General features: G+C 40.0%; 1 pseudogene; it reads right to left on the minus strand.

Annotated features, from left to right (window-relative positions):
* Positions 1 to 1484: 1484 nt before the first annotated feature.
* Positions 1485 to 17965, minus strand: part of LOC120232564 — a 54769-nt pseudogene continuing 38288 nt past the window's right edge.

Genomic DNA, 17965 nt, shown 5'->3' on the forward strand with positions numbered 1-17965 from the left:
AGTGAAAATGGTTCTATATGTGTAAAACAGGTTTATATGTATAAAATCGGCATGTACCTTCTACTCTGCCTATTTTGCTTTACCACACATTACTTCTACTCTAATAAGAACAATTACTTGGGGCACCTGGGTGGCTCAGTTGGCTAAGCATCTGACTTTGGCTCACCTCATGATCTCATGGTTTGTGGGTTTGAGCCCCGTATCGGGCTCTGTGCCTCTGTGCTGACAGCTCAGAGCCTGGAACCTACTTCAGATTCTCTCTCTCTCTCTCTCTCTCTCTCTCAAAATTAAACATTAAAAAAAAATTTTGTTAAAGAACAACAACTTAAAAGGAGGTAGCCCAGACATCCTTTGGGTCTAGTAATGGCCATAATTGGAACATACATGTACCATATTATTTATCTGGGTGTTTGGAAAAAGGAAACACAGAAATAAGAATTTGAAATTTGTTATTACCCTAACTTTTTCTTTTCTGATTTTAAAAGTGGTGCATGCCTACTAATGAGAGCTTGGAAATACAAAATAGCATGTAAAATAAACAATTATCCACAAGTAGTAATAAATAAATACCTTTCTTACCAATATTTTCTCTTGTGTATGTAATGTGTTTGTGTATGTGTGTGTGTATGTGTGTAAGAGAGAGATTAATAATGGATCATACAGAGTATATAATTTTTTGTGTGCTGCTTTTCTTTCAACTATTAAATCTGTTTAGTAAAGATAATTTCGCTCATACAAAACAACAACAGTTGACAACAGTCTGAAGGCTGGACACGCCATCAGAGACAGGGAGGGACTGCAGGTACTCGGAGCCCTTCCCTCATGCCCAGAGAAGACCCTTGGTGCTTCTCCACCACCTTGCCCCTGATGGAGAGGAAAGCTGAAGGATTACTGCCACCCTCTGGGACCCCCAAAAGACCATGGCACAAAGGCCTTCTCCTCATGTGGCCCATTAATACTAGGGAAGTGCCTCCCCACCCTCCCCACCCTCCCCTCACTGGCCTGGACACCGGAAACTAAGTTGTTTGGGGAGGGGGTGAAGTGGCTCATGGGGAAGGACCAGATTCTGGACGTCTTTGGTGTAAACACTCCCCCAGCCATCTAATAGGCCACAGTGGAAATTTGCAGGGCCACAAAAGTGGTGCTGCCTTTGCCCACAAGCTGATTTTTTTTAACTTTCAAAACATTTTATTTATAATAATATTTTGACATATTATTTCTCGTGTGGTACAAAAGTATTACGTACTTAAACCTGTCAGCCAGATAGAACTCTTTCCATTCTTCAAGCCAACTTTCCTCAGAGGCAAATAAATAAGAAACAAAGTATATTCTGTAGATCATACACAGAAAAATTTCCTTTACAAGAACAAAAATATTTAGACATGTTATATTTAGTGTAGCTTAGCATTCCAGTTTATGTTGATAACTTCAGTTAGTTGGAGTTACATCACATATGCAGAAGAACTCAACATACAGCAGATAGTTTAACTCTTGATTAAGGACAAAACATCTGACAGGAGTTTTTTTCTTGTATTTTTTAAAAGATACTCCATTTGTAAATTCAAGTTTGGTTGGCCCTTTTTAATCTTTTTGTTCAACATTTTGAACACTTCCATTTTTTTCATTTTGTAGAGCCTTTGAACTTGGTCTCTCTCATTTTCTACTCTCAAATTCTTGTTTCCTAGCAGCACACTTAGCTGGTGCTTATCCGTGTCTTTCTTCTGCTTTTCCATTTGATAGTTTCTTTTTCTTTTTCTTTGGAATAGTAATGAAGTTTATACTTTTGCTATGCTGTTCAGGCTGAGCTGGTCAGTGTTCTTCCGACAAAGCCTGGGCAAAGTAGCATTGTTACTTCTGGAAACGGCTGATCAACTTGTTCTTCTGACAAAGGCTGGTTAACTCTTCTAAATTGCTTCCTGAGCCTTTCCTCTTCATCTAATTAGAGATGTTTCAGATTATCTAAGCACCCATCTGTGAACTGGGATTCCTATGAGGTTTGAACTCTCTTCCCCTTCTGTAGCAATTTTTGTAATTTTGCTGAAGCTTCAGTTTTCTTGAAACGTAAAGCCTGTCCATCAGGAATGCTCCCTGCAAAAGAAAGCGAATGGTTAGGCCACCACATTCTTTGTTCAAATTTATTATTCCTGAATCTGATGAAAATCTCCTTTGCCACATGTTCCCAAACTCCGAGTCCGCCTTGCTACCACCTCTCTGGCACCGTGGCACATCAATCATGTCCAAAGTCTTACTTCTTCTACTTAACATTATGGGAGGAGATTCTTCCTGGGTTTTTAAATATTCTTCCAAAGTGTGATTGTTTTTTTCCTCTTGCCTGCACAATGTGCAATCAAAGGACTGATCCCTTGTTTACACATTCCCTTACTGGAAACATTTAAATTTTTTTTACTATAAATAACAGTATAGTGAACATCCTTCCTCTATTTGTATTTGTATGTGCTTCCTTAGGACCTATTTCTAGAAGTAAGTAATTTTTGGTTCAAATCATATACACATTTGAAGTCCCTTGTGGCATACTGTCAGTTTTGTCTGCAAAACTTGAAACAGTTGACATTCACCAGCACTGAGAGTAAGGACTGGAAATAAAATTTTAAAGATACGTAAGTAGTTAGATTCTAGCTACCTAAAATTGCATGTTTTATTAGGCTGTTCAGAAAGGACAACACCTCTTTCATTATATTCAGCCATTTCCACCACCCCCATGGGATTCATTCCATCTAGTGAATGTCTACAATGTCCTGTGCTCTCTGCGTGATTGACTTTGGGAACATAGCAGTGAAGGAGATGGGGATCAGCAAAAACAATCCAAAACCCAGGAAATAACACCATGTGAAGAGTGTTCTAAGAAAGAAAATACAGCTGCTGCAATGGCACCAAAAAAGTTTGCCTAACCTGAACTTGAGAGGTCATGAGAGGCTTCCTCAAGGAAATAAAGGCCAAATGAACCTTGAAGGATGAACAGGTGTTAGGTATAGTGCCAAGAATAAGCATTATGTTAGCCCCACTGCGACCACAGAAATCTGAAGAGATTTCTTCCATTCTTTCTTGAAAGTCTGACATCATCACTGATGGTATTGTGACAACTTGAGTAGTACTGGGAGGGCAAGCAAACATTTGCAACTGGAGTTCAGCCTTTTTGAAGCTTGCCCAAGCATGCTGACCTCTGACTCAGACTGGCTTTGACTTCTGCTCTTCTCCCACTTGTCCACCTCATCTAGGATCCTGCATGGCCTGTACAAGTCTGTCATGTTAACTACTGGGATCGCTATGCCTGGCTTGAGTTGTTTTCCAGGGCTGCTGTCTTTGAAATATTTTGATTGTCTCCTTTGTATATACTGTTAAGTGTTGCCTTTGTGCTTGACTCTGGGCTTAAGTCTATATGCAGAAACCAGACATGGGTTCCTAAAGTCTGACAATTCAAAAAAATGACCAAAACCTCATAGATAAACCCACACATTCAATATGGCTTGAGGCCACACCCTTACGTATCTATGGAGAGCTGAATAGTGATAAATTATACATGCTATGTGGAGCTACTGGTTGTAGCTGGGGCTGTAGACCGGGAGGACTGGGACAGGTGTGTCTCTTCTTCCTCAAGACCTAGATCATAGACCAGCAAGGCTTCAAGGGGCAAAACAACACGATGCACAGTTAAAAGTCTCAGCTCTAGCATCAGAGCACTTGGGTTTGAATCCCACTATGGCTTCTTACAAACTGTGTGACCTCCACCAACTCTTTGAAGCTTCTAGATATTAATAAGATATTAAGCAATGATATATTAATACCTTCTGTAGTATGTATAATCTAAGCTGCCATAATGAAAAGAACCCCCCAAAATACCATGGCTTCAACAATGTAAAACTTTATTTCTGTCACACAAAACATCTCAGACTTAGATGGCATGAAGGCAACTAAGCCACCCTCACAAATGAGGCCTTCATCTCTGAGTCCAAGGCACCCCCCCCCACGCCGACTTCGCCATGACTGCATGCCAACCAATGAGAAGGGAAGCAAAGGAGCAAATGGAGCATACACCTGTCCCTTTCAAGGGCACAACCTAGAAATGGCACACTTGATCTATGCTCACATTCCCTTGGTCAGAATTTGGTCACATGGCCATGCCTAGCTGTACAAGAAGCTGGGAAATGTAGTCATTGGCCATGAAAACATGTGCTTGACAAAACTCAGGCATTCTGTGATAAAAGAAGAAAGTGAAAATGGTTATTGGTGGTCAACTGGCAGCATCTGCTACACTGACCTCATCAGGTTGTTGCAAGGAGTAAGAGAGACAGCGTGCACCATAGGAGTTAGTGGTCAGCCTTTCTCAGTATTGATCTGGAGCCCCACATGGCTCTTTGATGGACTGCTACAGCCTGAGGAAATACAGCAAACTTTGCATTAACATATTATATTATAACCACCCCTATAGAGTGTGCTATAGTGAAGTGACTGCCTCTGGCCACTGCAAGTGTAGCTCTGGGTCCCCATTGTGATGAACATTTAGGCCACTGCCTTAAATAAGCCAAACCTTCTTGTTCCACACAGCCATCACCTCAAACTTATTTTATTTATCTATTTATTTATTTAGTAAGCATTTATATTATTCCTACTATGTCCCAGACTCCACTCTAAAGGCATTTCCCAATATTTACCTATCTTATCCTTACAACAACCCCATAAAGGAAGAACTCTTATTATCTTCACTCTACATATGACATTGAGATATAGAAAGACTAAGTAACCTCCTAGAATGCCTGGGTGGCTCAGTCATTAAGCATCTGACTTCAGCTCAGATCATGATCTCACAGTTGGTGAGTTCAAGTCCCACACTGGGTAAGCATGAGCCCCACTTTGGGTGAGCTTGAGCCCTGCTTTGGGTGAGCTCGTGTCCTGCTTCGTGTGAGCTCCAGCCCCACTCCATGTAAAAACACAAGCCCCAGATGAGCCCTGCTCTCTCTCTTACTCACTCTGCCCCTCATGTGGGATTCTCTCTCTCTCTCTCTGCCCATCACTCACTTGCACCCCCCTCTCAAAAAAGAAAAGAAGAGAAAAGGAAAGAAAAGGAAGAAGAGAAGAGAAAAGAAAGACTACGTAACCTCCTAAAGTCACATAACTAATTAGTGGTGGAGCCAGGATTCAAACCAGGCTCTGGAGGTCACATCTCAATTTCAACATTGTTCTGCCTGCCACAAAGCAGACAGGAATACAGAAGGATATGGGGTGAGGGTCCCACATTGTTAGAATACAACTAAAGCGATGAGGCATTAAGATGGCATGGGAATAGGGAGGCCCTAGGATTGCCTTGTCCCTTAAACACAGCTAGATAAAAATAAAATCATTTTGAACACCCAAGAAATCAATCTGAGAATTGAGAGTAAAACTGAACAACTAGAGGTGAAAAAAAATCACCCCATTATGGAAGGTAAGAACTGCAGAAAGTTGATTTGGTGGAGGGAAGAGCTGTGGATGTTGCAATGAGGAGGGAGCCCTGATCACAGAGGAGCAAGAAAAAGCGAGAGAGAGAGAGAGAGAGAGGAAGTGCAAGCGGGGAATTGCACAAGATATACTCTTCTCCAAAATCATTGACTGGGAAAAAGAGAGAGGCTGAATACCGCAGGTTTTTATAAACCGTGGAGTCTGAAGTTTCAGAGGTCCACACCATTGCCAGGGTTGTGCTTGGTGGAGCTCCAGTGGGAAGGAGGGTGGAGACCCGAGAGCAAGCAGCATGGTCTGAGGGTACCCTGGGTTGCATGGGGAGAGGCATTTCCCCTGCTTGGAGGGTATTTGGGAGAGGGGGCATGACCTCTCCAGGGGCAAAAGACCTGGTGGGCACTGTTGAGCTGCCCTGTTCACTAACATATCACAGTCAAATTCACAAAATACAAAGACATGGAAAGAATCCTGAAAACAATAAGGGAGGGTGGGGAGTTCTTAACCTGCAAGGGAAGACAGATCAGGTTCTCAGCAGATCCATCCACAGAAACTTGGCAAGACAGAAGGCAGTGGCAGGATATATTCAAAGTGCTGAATGGGAAAAATATACAGTCAAGAATGCTTTATCCAGCAAGGCTGTCATTCAGAATAGAAGAAGAGATAAAGAGTATCCCAGACAAACAACAACTAAAGGAGTTTGTGACCACCAAACCAGCCCTGCAAGAAATATTTGAATGGGGGGGGGGAGGGGGAGACCAAAGACAACAAAGACTACAAGGGAACAGAGTACATCACCAGAAATACCAACTTTACAGGCAACACAATGCCACTAAATTCATATCTATCACTAATCACCCTGAATATAAATGGACTAAATGCTCCAATCAAAAGACATAGGGTATCAGAAAGGATTTTTAAAAACAAAACAAAACAAACAAAAGAAAAATGAAACAAAACATAAGACCCACCTTGGGAGGCTGGGTGGGTCCGTTGGTTAAGCATCTGACTCTTGATTTTGGCTCAGATCATGATCTCACAGTCATAAGGTCAAGCCCCATTTCATGCTCCATGGTGAGCATGGAGCCGGCTTAAGATTCTCCCTTTCCCTCAACTTCTCCCCCACTCACACTCATGACCTCTCTCTCTCTCTCAAAAAAAAATAATACAATAATAGTAAGGGGGCTTTAACCTCCCACTTACATAAATGGACAGATAATCTAAATAGGAAATCAACAAGGAAACAATGATTTTGAATGACACACTAGATCAGATGGACTTAACAGATATATTCAGAACATTTTATCCTAAAGCAGCAGCATACACCTTCTTTGCCAGTGCACAGGGAATATTCTCCAGAATAGATTACACAATGGGTCACAAATCAGCCCTCAACAAGCACAGTAAGATTGAGATCATACCATGCATATTTTCAGAAAACAACACTCTGAAACTTGAAGTCAATTACAAGAAAAACATTTGTAAAGACCACAAATACATGGAGGCTAAAGAACATCCTACTAAAGAATGAAAGAGTTAACAGAAACTAAAGAAGAAATAAAAATTACATAGAGGCAAATGAAAACATGACAGTCTAAAACCTTTGGGATGCAGTAAAGGCAGTCCTAAGAAAAAAGTATATTGCAATACCTCAAGAAGCAAGAAAAGTCTCAAATACACAGCCTAAACATACACCTAAAAGAGATAGAAAAGGAATAGCAACTAGAGCCTAAATTTATCAGAAGAAGAGAAATAAAGATTAGAGCAGAAATAAATGATATAGAAAGAAACAAACAAAAAACCCCCACGGTAGAACAGATCAATGAAACCAAGAGCTGGTTCTTTGAAATAATTAATAAAATTGAAAAATGCCTAGCTAGACTTACCAAAAAGAAAAGAGAAAGAACCCAATAGATAAAATCATGAATGAAAGAGGAGAGATCACAGCCAACACTACAGAAAAACAAACAATTATAAGAGAATATTATGAAAAACTATATGCCAAGAAACTGGGCAATCTGGAAGAAATGGACAAATTCCTAGAAATATACAAACTACCAAAGCTGAAACAGAAAGAAATAAAAAATTTGATCAGACCCATAACCAGAAAAGAAATTGAATCATTAATCAAAAATCTCCCAAAAAACATAAGCCCAGGGCCAGATAGCTTCCCAGGGGAACTCTACCAAATATTTAAATGATAGGTAACACCTATTCTTCTCAAATTGTTCCAAAAAACAGAAATGGAAGGAAAACTTCGAAACTCCTTCTATGAGGCCAGCATTACCTTGGTTCTAAAACTAGACAAAGACCCCACTAAAAAGAATTACAGACCAATATCCCTGATGAATATGGATGCAAAAATTCTTAAGAAGATACTGACAAATTGAATCCAACAGTGCATTAAAATAATTATTCACCATGATCAAGTGGGATTTATTCCTGGGCTTCAAGGATGGTTCAATATTCACCAATCAATCAACATGGTACACCACATTAATAAAAGATAAGAACCATATGAAACTCTTAATAGATGCAGGAAAAGCATTTGACAAAATACAGCATCCATTCTTGATAAAAACCCTCAACAAAGTAGGGATAGATGGACCATACTTCAACATCGTAAAGGCCATATACAAAAGACCCACAGCTAATATTACCCTCAATGGGGAAAAACTGAGAGCTTTTTCACTAAGGTCAGGAAGAAGACAGGAATGTCCACTCTCACCATTACTATGTAACATAGTATTGAAGTCTTAGCCTCAGCAATCAGACAACAAAAAGAAATAAAAGGCATCCAAATTGGCAAAGAAAAAGTCAAACCTTCACTATTTTCAGACAACGTGATACTCTATTTAGAAAACCTGAAAGACTCCACTGAAAGATTGTTAGAACTAATATATGAATTCAGCAAAGACACGAGATATAAAATCAACATACAGAAATCTGTTGCATTTCTACACACCTATAATGAAGCAGCAGAAAAAGAAATCAAGAAGTTCATACCATTTACAATTGCACCAAAAACCATAAGATACCTATGATTAAACCTAACCAAAGAGGTAAAAGATCTGTACTCTGAAGACTATGGAACACTTATGAAAGACATTGAAAAGGGTACAAAGAAATGGAAAAACATTCCATGTTCATGGATTGGAAAAACAGATATTGCTAAAATGTCTATACTACCCCAAAGCAAGCTACACACTTAATGCAATCCTTATCAACGTATCACCAGCATTTTTCACAAAGCTAGAACAAACAATCCTAAAATTTGTATGGAGCCACAAAAGATCTTGAATAGCCAAAGTAATCCTGAAAAAGAAAAGCAAAGCTAAAAGCATCAGGATTCTGGAATTTAAGCTGTATTACAAAGGTCTAGTCATCAAGACAATACTGTACTGGCACCAAAAAACAAAACAAAACAAAACAAAAGACACATAAATCAATAGAATAGAATATAAAACTCAGAAATAGACCCACAATTATATGGTCAACTAATGTTTCACAAAGCAGGAAAGAATATGCAGTGGAAAAAAGACAGTCTCTTCAACAAATGGTGTTGGGAGAACTGTACAGCAATATGCAGAAGAATGAAAATGGGCCACTTTTTTACACCATACCTAAAAATAAATTCAAAATGGATTAAAGACCTAAGTGTGACAGGAAAACATCAAAATCCTAGAGGAGAACACAGGCCTTTGCTGCAGCAACTTCTTACCAGACACATCACTGGAGGCAAGGCGAACAAAAGCAAAAATGAATTTTGGAGACTTCATCAGTATAAAAAGCTTCTGCACAGTGAAGGAAATAAGCAACAAAACTAAAAAGCAGCCTATGCAGTAAGATAATATATTTGTAAATGATGTATCCAAAATCTATAAAGAACTTTTCAAACTCAACACCCAAAAAAACAAATGATCTAGTTAAGAAATGGGCAGAAAACATGAATAGACATTTTCCCAAAGAGGACAACGAGATGACTAACAGATACATGAAAAGATGCTCAATGTCACTCATCAGGGAAATTCAAATAAAAACCGTGATGAGATACCACCGCACACTGTCAGAATGGCTAAAATTGACAACACCAGAAACAACAGGTGTTAGTGAGGACGTGGAGAAAGGGGAACCCTCTTGCACTTCCAAACTGGTTCAGCCACTTTGGAAAACAGTATGAAGTTTCCTTAAAAAGTTAAAAATAGAACTACTCTACAATCCAGCAATTGCTCTACTAGGTAATGACCCAAAGGATAAAAATACAGATTTGAAGGGGGTACATGCACCCCAATATTTATAACAGCATTATCAACAATAGCCAAACAATGGAAAGAACACAATTATCCATTGACTGATGAATGAATGAGTAAAGAAGATGTGCTATACGTGCACGCGCGCGCACACACGCACACACACACACACACACACACACACTGAAATTACTCAGCCATCAAAAAGGTTGAGATCTTGCCATATGCAGCAATGTGGATGGAGATAGAGTGTATTATACTAAGTGAAATAAGTCAGTCAGAGAAAGACAAGTACCATATAAGAAATAAAACACTTAAACATATGGGGGTGGGGGAAGAGAGGGAAACAAACCATAAGAATCTTTTAATGATAGGGAACAAACTGAAGGTTAATTGAGGGACCTAGCAGGGGAATGAGATAGATGGGTAATGGTCTTAAGGTGGGCACTTGTGATGAGCACTGGGTGTTGTAAGTGATGAACCTCTAAATTCTCCTGAAGCCAATATTGCCCTGTATATTAACAAACTAGAATTTAAATAAAAATTTGAAGAAGAAGAAAAAAAAAGAACACAACTTAAGCATTGTACCACCTCCTGACCACCTGCAGACCTGGCTTTCTGATCTAAACCAATTGTGAGCCTCACATAACTGAGAAACGTCACAAGAAAATGACATTTCAGAGTGTCTTTGAAATAAAGTGGGAAGTAGTTGTGATATAAGAGCAATACAGGCCTAGGGAACCATATGGGATTAAGGAGTAGCCAAAGAAGGTAAAAAGAGTACCAATGAAGATGGGGCTTGTAGAGGCAGTGAGGTTGCAAGGAGAGGAGGAAGATCCTTAGACATCTCTCCATCCTGACAGCAAAGGGCAGCCAGAGCCTCAAACTTTGAAGACAGTAGAGTGAATATCCCTGAGAAAATATGTCCATTAAAAGACTCACTTTCCACCAGGCAAGAGATTCCATTGACCTGTATTAACACTTATATGAAACTCCTGCTCTAGGATATGTGGAAATAAACATATTCAATTCTGAGACATTGTGACATTAAGCTAACTTCTTCCTATGGTGTCAAGTGTCAAAAGCAATTGCTTCATGTAATCTGAAAGCAAAGGTCTATTTACTGTCTTAAAATATAAAACTTTAAAATACAGTATGCATTATGTGTTATTGTCTAGCTTACTTTCGGCCAGCTGTTGTTCAAATTTCGCCCCGTTTATCCTTCTTAGTCCTCCATCTTTGTCCCCTGCCTTATCTTTCTCTCATTCTACTTAGCACTAGCTTAATTTTCTGGAAGCTTACACTGGGATTACATCTTTCCCAGTTCTGTCCCACTCAATATTCTAAATACCAGTGAATAGCCATCACTAATACTTTCCTCCTTCCTGGCCTCTGACATTTCAACTACTTGATGGGTGGATTACAGACAATCCACTAATAAAATTTTCAAAGGGTACAGTTCTCTCACTGAGCGCCCTTTTAATCTGTACTTCCTCAAAGTATGGAAGTCACGTTGCTCAGCCTCTGGGGCTGAAGTTTACTATGTCCCCTTCTCAGGAAGTCCTTCTTCATCACCTCTCTTAGTGTTACAGCCTCTTGCAGTGTTCCCCATCATACCTTCCCTGCTTTATGTTTTCCCCATGGTATTTCTTACCTTCTAACATAATATAGAACTGACTTATATTGCTTAACATGTATTTCTACACACTAGAATAGAAGCTTCATGACTAAGGTGGGTTTTTGTTTTGCTTTTGTTTATCAGCACTCAGTAGGTGTTTGACCAACATTGACTAAATGAATCAACATATGCATGAATTAATGAGTGAACTAGTAATACCAGGATAAACTTTATGACAAACAAGCAGAGTAGGTAACAGTTTGCCTTAAGGGATTTGATAAGATTTCTTTTTCAAATACATTATACCCTTTTGTTTCATTTTTAGAAAGATTTTCCTTTAGGACATGAAAGCTTTCTCATATTTAGGAGTCTTCTTTTAAAAAAGAAATGTATTATAGCCATCATGAGCCTTCTGATATAATGTGCCAAGAAGAACACATCACTTCTGGGGTATTCCCACCAAAATGCATAACCTGAATCTAATCATGAGGAAACATCAGACAAATTCCAATTGAAGGACATTCTGTAAAATCGTTGGTCTGTACCTTTTAAAATATCAAAAAAAGGAAAGATAATGACTAAAGAACTGTCCCGATTTAAAGAAGACTAATGGATGCCAGTTAAGTATAAAGTGTGTTGCTGGATTGGACCTGGAATGAGAGGAAAGGCTTAAAGAATATTATTGGGATAACTTATAAAATTTAATATAGGCTATAAATTTAATATGAATAATAATGTTGTATCAATGTTAAATTTCCTGGTTTTGATCACTGCACTGTGGTTATGTAAGAGGATGTTTTGTTCTTAGAAAACACATATTGAAGTATTTAGTGGTAAAGAGACATGATGTCTGCAACTCACTGTCAAGTGGCTCAGAAAAAAATACACATATACATATACACATACAAATAAAATACAAATACAAATAAAGCAAGCAAACAAATGATAGAACAAATAGAGGGAAATGTAAACAATTACTGAATCTGGGTAAAGGGTGAACTGGGGTTATTTATATTATTTTTGTAGTTTTCTGCAATTTTAATATTATATCAAAGTAAACATTTATTTACCAGGAAAAAAGGAAATACATTCCTAGGAGAGGTCATATATAAATATTTCCTCGGGTAATACCTTAATCATAAGTTATATAGGAGTTGACTGAGACCCAGAATGGGGCCAAGTTTAGACCTTATGTTGGGGTGAAGAAATAGCAAGAGAAAAAAAAAAAGGAAAATGAAGAGGAAACAGAAGCTATTGTTTATTGAAACTTTACCTATGTCACAGTTTTGCCTTGGATCAGTGATTTTTTTTGTAGGAACAATTTAAGATACCGAAAATAAAGACCTAAGTTCAAAAGTAAGAAGATATTGGGGCGCCTGGGTGGCTTAGTCGGTTAAGCGTCCGGCTTTTGCTTAGGTCATGATCTCGCGGTTCGTGGGTTCCGGCCCCACGTCGGGCTTTGTGCTGACTGCCAGCTCGGAGCCTGGAGCCTGTTTCAGAGTCTGTGTCTCCCTCTCTCTGACCCTCCCCTACTCACGCTCTCCTCTCTCTCTCTCTCTCCCTCTCTCTCTCTCTCCTAGAAATAAGTAAAAATATTTTTAAAAAAAGTAAGAAGATTTAAACACAGACAGCCAGGTTACATAGAGAAATGGCTATATGATTTTCTTACTTCTGATATACATTATAAGATATATTGTGCTAGTACTTATGAAATCCTGAGATCATCCAGGAAAGCATACTGTTAGCTCACCTTGTATTATTATCCTGAGGTAAGGAATTACTTGCCAATGAACATTTGTTTTTGACTTTTTAATTACTGTATAACCAGTTGATCTAAGTTTAGTAAATATCAGCTGTTATCTTCAAAACAGACCCTGATTTTATGGCTGTCTTTGGTGGTGTTTGGAACATGACCGATAATGGTGTGTGATCACACTGTCAGGTTTAAAGATTATTCTGTTTATTGTTCCACTAACAGGAACCTGACAATACAAGTCCTGGTGTCTGAAGTTAATTAAGTGTGGAAGACTCGCCCTACGTATAGCAATATACATTCCTTAAACAGTCTAATCTCTGATATCCAAGTGTCTATAGTAAAAATCAATCATAAAGCAAATCTTGAGCAAAGAAAAGTATCATGATATTGGAAAGGGGTTGAGGCAGCTGAAGCTCACAACAAACAGAAGGTAAAATGTCAGTCACCAAGACTCCTCCTCAATGCCACAACCAACCCCACAGGGAGCCCCACAGTTGAAAGATCTAGTAGTGGCCAACTACAGGCTGAATGGACAGGGAATTCAACACCCACTATGGACAGAAACATTGCATTGGGCTGGGGACAGAGGAGGTATACAGTTTGTACCAGGAAAATTATATACCCTTCTTATATCATATTCCCTCGCATTATTACTTTTTGTTCCTTCCAAACATACCAACACAAAAGCCCCATGTCCTGAAAATTAAAAAAAATTATTTGTAACTGTCAGAAATATTACATAACATGAGGGGCACCTGGGTGGCTTAGTCGGTTAAGCGTCCGACTTTCGCTTAGGTCATGATCTTCGTGGGTTTGAGCCCCACGTCGGGCTCTGTGCTGACTGCCAGCTCAGAGCCTGGAGCCTGTTTCAGTCTGTGACTCCCTCTCTGACTCTCCCCTGCTCACGCTGTCTCTCTCTCTCTCTCCTAGAAATAAATAAAAATCTTTAAAAAAAAATTTAAAAAAAAGAAATATTACATAACATGAAACACAATAGTCTACAAAATCAGCCACATAAATTATGAAACCAAGGTCAAAGTTCCAGTTGCTCTCTGCCAGTGTTTAAAAGAAAGGGGGAAGAAAGGCATATTTGTGAAGAAAAACACAGAAAAAGAAAATGTCGTGTGCTCAGGCATGTGAAAAGCCCTATCCACACCATGTTGGATTATCCAAACACTCGATTCCCAACCATGTTAGCCACCCTTTACATGTGTTTATGAATATAGGAAATGAAGAACAGATCGAAACATTGTCCCTACAGCCAATACTTGTAGCAAACATTCTTCTCTCCAAAGCATTAGAAATTTGTGGATGTGGAGCCAGGAAGGCTGAATCATAATTAAATTCAGATGTGCTATTATTTAATACTCTTATGGATCTAAAAGAAATGATGACCTGGGGGTCAAAGCTAGTACCTCCCCAAGAGCCGAAGCCACACAGACTGAGGGCAGACGTAGCTGTGGGAACCTGGCTGCAAAGGAAGGTTTAGGAGGAACTAAAGAGATAAGGGTGAGTTGAAAGAGATTAGTCTGTCCTCATCAGAGAAAAAAATGAAGGAAGGATGGGGAGTGGGGAAGGAAGGGAGAGAGAGAGAGAGAAAGGGAGGGAGGGAAGAAGGAAGGAAGGAAAGGAAGGAAGGAAGGAAGGAAGGAAGGAAGGAAGGAAGGAAGGAAGGAAGGAAGGAAGGAAGGAAGGATTTGGGAAAATAAACAGCCCTCAAGACTCAACTTGGGTGGCTCAGTCAGTTGAGCATCTGAGCTTGGTCTCAGCTCAGGTTGTGATCTCACAGTTCATAAGTTCCAGCTTCACAACAGGCTCTGCACTGACGATGCGGAGCCTGCTTGGGAGTCTCCCTCCCTCCCTCCCTCCCTCCCTCTCTCTGTCTCTCTGTCTCTCTGTCTCTGTCTCTGTCTCTCTCTCAAAATAAATAGATGAAGTTTAATTTTTTTAATGTTTATTTTTGAGAGAGAGAAGGTGACAGAGCATGAGTGGGGGAGGGGCAGAGAGAGAGGGAGACACAGAATCTGAAACAGGCTCCAGGCTCTGAGCTGTCAGCACAGAGCCCGACGTGGGGCTTGAACTCACAAACCTCAAGACCATGACCTGAGCCAAAGTTGGACGCTTAACCCACTGAGTCACCCAAGCATCCCAAAACAGATAAACTTAATTTAAAAAAAAAAAAAAGCGGACATCTTGGAAATGCTAAGGAAAGAACTATTTGTCCAGAATAAAAAGATGGAACTTGTTCCAGCTAAGTCCAGAGGATGGTGGCTAATGCAGGGATTAAAACGGAGAGGAGAAGAAGCAAAGCCCAGCTACAAGAGACTTTTCCACTTACAAAACTTCTTACTTAGAGCAGCACTTGCCTAGGAGCAGAGGGGAACACTGAGTTTCATCATAACTGGTTCTCTGCAGCTGCACTCTGAGTGCCCGGGGCGTGTCTGATCTCAAAGCATCGACCTGAAAACTGTTTATGGACCAAGGAACCATAGGTTCTGTTTAACCAGCATACAGGTCTATGGACTTGTTCTTTCCCATCCAAGTGCTAGTTTTCAATCTTTGATTTGGAGCAGTTAACAACTGCTGACCTTTTCCCCTTGGCAAAACCAGTGAGTGAATTTCTTCTCTAACGTGTGTTCCCTTGCCTAGCGAGATAAGAAATACTTGACTTTTTTTTTTTTTAAGCACTAAGGATTTTTCCCCCCAGAGGAACATGAACAAGAAAGATAAATGATGATGTGTAAATTAGCTAACGGTAACTCTGGTCCCCAAAAGCCTTATGCAACCAGGTGAAGTTTGGAAAGAACAAGCTCATGTTTCCTAGTCCCAGGTCTAGGGGCAGGGCCACTGAAGAGATGCAGAGAGATGAGAATGGCTAGGTAAGTGTGGTCTTTGTGAATGCAGTTCTTGGATCCTCGCCACCCCTGCTGGCCTTCCACCTACCCCTACCCCAATGCCTGTGGTTTCCTCTTTACAACAACAGTGGAAAACTGGAAATCCCTCCCTTCCTGCTGGGGGTGTCAACACAGCCTTTCTCTTGCAGCTCAGATTACTGCTGCCAATGGCACCACCATATATTGGCACCACTTCTAAGTAGACCCTATCACAGTCACTATGGCGACTGCCATCTGCTCTTGTTTGATTGCCATGGCCTCCAACAATCTTTTGCTGCTCAGCCAAGTACCTCCCCTGACCCCTGCTAATGTGCCCACCATATAGGGAGTCCAACATCCCAGTTTTGCTTGGGACTAAGGTGTTTCCAGGGGTGTAGGGCTTTCAGTGCTAAAACAAGAAAGTGGCACCACCTAGATTTTAAAATGTTTTAAATCTGCTAATATGTTGTGTTAAATGTTAAAGAGTAGATATACTTCCAGGTAAGTGTACTTGCAGGTATTTAAAAACAAACAAACAAACAAACAAACCCACACACACAGAAACTGAAATCACACAAGAAGAAAATCCTGCCGGCATGAACTACAGGATCCAGGAACAAGAGAAATAGTGATTCGGAATATAGCTCGGGAGCTGTGATGGCAGACTTTGGGTGCCAAGGTTAATTCCAGTGGTCCCTCAAAATACAAGATTATTCTTCTACTGTAACACATGAGAGCCCAAGCAACACTGCTTTAACATACCCTAACAGACTGTGACATAAAGGGGAGAAAGCCATTCTTTCTCGCTCTGCCAGGGTCCACTTTGGCCTCAGGAGGGCTCAGATGCATAGCAGGAGGACACAGTGAAGCCAGTGGCACCACCAGAAACACAGAGAGCTTCCCTAGCACCCAGCAAAGTGAAGTAGCAGCATGCCTGGCTGTCAGCTCAAATATCGTCTCAGTTCATGGGGACACTCTACTAGAACACACAAAATATTTTTTGGTATAATTTGTTGTCCAGTTGGCTAACATACAGTTACACTGTGCTCTTAATACTCAAAATATTGAGTATTAAGAAAAAGTTGATAGAGGTTTGGACTTCCTGTGTCTGAGAAGCTGGTGAACTTAGGGTATGATGCTAATGTGCCTTCACTCTCATCCTCAGGCTGGTGAGGTCTGAGGAAATTTCAAGTTACAACGATAATATGTCAGAAGGTAACCCAGGGTGGAAGTAAAGAGTTCATGGAGACTGCAGGGATAATTCCATTTGCCTGGAACTTAGGATCTGTGGAAGTTACTGGAGAATAAATCTGGAAAACTAGGCTTCTCTCAAGTTCTATGGGACCTGGAAGGCCAGGCAAGGGGGTATGGACTTCTAAGACTATTTAGTTCTGCTGAAAATGCTTTAACACACAGCAGCATGCCCACTACTCTGTTTTAGGAAAATTAATTTGCCAGCAAGATAAAAATAGATCATAAAATGGGAAGAGTGGAAATCAAAAAAACAGAAGACCACTAGAAGAGTCCAGACAAATTGAAGTAAGAACAGTGGTTGTGGGGCAGATTCTAGAGTATCTGAATTGATGGGGACGGGGCTCTATATCTGATACATCATTAAATGATGTTTGCAAATCACAATATACTATGCAACTTTCATATATATTAAACTTTCTGAAGTTCAATGCCATTGAAAGCGAAAACACAATGACACCTAGAAAATACGTCACTACCCAATTTTCAGTGTTGTCATAATACAAAAACTCTGAAAGATAAACACATATATCCTATATTTTCCCCTTCTTATTCATTTAAAAGAAAAAATGTCCTAGAAGAAGTGATAGGAACATTTTGGAAGGAGGTCCAGACCTTCAGATTGCTAGCCTGGTCCAGTGAAGAGAAGTCTGAAAAGTATGTGTGCTTCATTCTAAAGAATCTGAGAAGCCAGGCCTCAAGTGCCATTTCTCTATCCAGATTGTGCATTTTGGGGATTTGAGTGAGATTTCAGGTGGGTCCCTGATCA

The sequence above is a fragment of the Hyaena hyaena genome, unplaced genomic scaffold (genome assembly GCF_003009895.1).
Source record: "Hyaena hyaena isolate Hyena2069 unplaced genomic scaffold, ASM300989v1 scaffold_74, whole genome shotgun sequence".
NCBI lineage: Eukaryota > Metazoa > Chordata > Mammalia > Carnivora > Hyaenidae > Hyaena > Hyaena hyaena.